At 35.7% G+C, this 1,341-nt stretch overlaps 1 long non-coding RNA gene across 1 annotated transcript; it reads left to right on the top strand.

The window, feature by feature from the left end:
- Positions 1-340: 340 nt before the first annotated feature.
- On the top strand, positions 341-1,341 carry LOC105555757. The gene is made up of 3 exons (XR_001008513.1): positions 341-865; positions 957-1,120; positions 1,307-1,341. It is a non-coding gene; the product is annotated as an uncharacterized LOC105555757 (long non-coding RNA).

Below are 1,341 nucleotides of genomic sequence, written 5' to 3'. Positions count from 1 at the left end.
TTGTCATATTTGTACAATACCATTAAATATGCCTTTTCTTTATAATATTACGTTTATTGGATGAACTAGCAATGATTCGCAAGTATATATTGCCAAATTAAAGGAGGTTCATTACTTCAACAATCGGAGCAAAGGAATTTTTTTTTCGTTGAGTTCCGGCTAACTTCCGCTTAATAAATATTTAATTAAAATTATCTGGATCACTCACAAACATTTTTAATCACACTTCAAAACTCCTCACACAAAATACAAACAATTCCATATAAAAATTTTATTCAATTTATCTATTAGCGCTAAATACATGGTGCAAAAATAATTAATTACAAACATAACCTTATGATAAGCTACAGAGGTATATGCTAGTTTCGCATAGATGCCGTCTGCTATGTAAGCTATTGACAATACAGGGTAGCGCAATATTGGAGGAACTATCAAATTATCTGTGTACATACTCATTTCTTGTGCTTAGCTTCTGTGTGCGATCATTTGTGATATGTACTTTCGCACGTGATACCTGACACATATCTTGGAATCATGAGATCTTACATTTCAAAATGTTTAGCAGATTTGCTAATTATTACAAGAAACAAAGGCCGCGTTCCGCGAAGAAAGTTGCTCAGTGGACGCATCGCGTTGATTGGGTTATACTTTTAGATCTGTGCTGTGATAGAACTATTCTTCTAGATTATTAAGGAATAATCTAATCGGCGCAACCGCTCACTGAGCAATTTTCACCGCTGAATGCGGTCTATGTCAGTACGGAACATACTTCAATACATATGCTATCTAGAGTCGGGAAAAACTGAGACATATTTCTTGAGAACAACATCATATCAGTGTATTAAGATACTCTGTCATAGACGAGGTTGGGACATTTGTCATGCAAACACTTGGCAGCAGAGAGAAATGCAACATTAGATTATTGCAATAATTTCAACGCAGCTTTTGCTTTTCAGTGTGCGTACTGACATGGTGTCTTGCAATAATTAGCAACTCTATTGTATGCTTTTCGTATGTAAGATCTTATGCTGCCTACATATGTGACAAGGATTACGAGCGAAAGTACACGTTACGTATAATTACTCACAGAGAGTCTAGCACGTGAGAAGAGAATATGAATGTAAATAATTTTTAAGTTTTTCAATATTGCATTTCCCAATATCGCCAAGCGCTTACACAACAGATAGCATCTATATAAAATTCCCATGTGGTAAGGTTGGGACATCTGTCATGCAGACACTTGGCAGCATAGGGAAATGCAATATTGGATTATCGCAATAACTTCAACGCAGCTTTTGCTTTTCAGCGTATCCGTACTGACACGATGTCTTGCAATTATTA

This window comes from Vollenhovia emeryi, unplaced genomic scaffold, assembly GCF_000949405.1.
Source record: "Vollenhovia emeryi isolate VEMERY1.0 unplaced genomic scaffold, V.emery_V1.0 DF949416.1, whole genome shotgun sequence".
In the NCBI taxonomy this organism is placed as follows: Eukaryota; Metazoa; Arthropoda; class Insecta; order Hymenoptera; family Formicidae; genus Vollenhovia; species Vollenhovia emeryi.
Note: the sequence above shows the minus strand (reverse complement) of the source record. Positions and strands in the feature narration are given on the sequence as shown.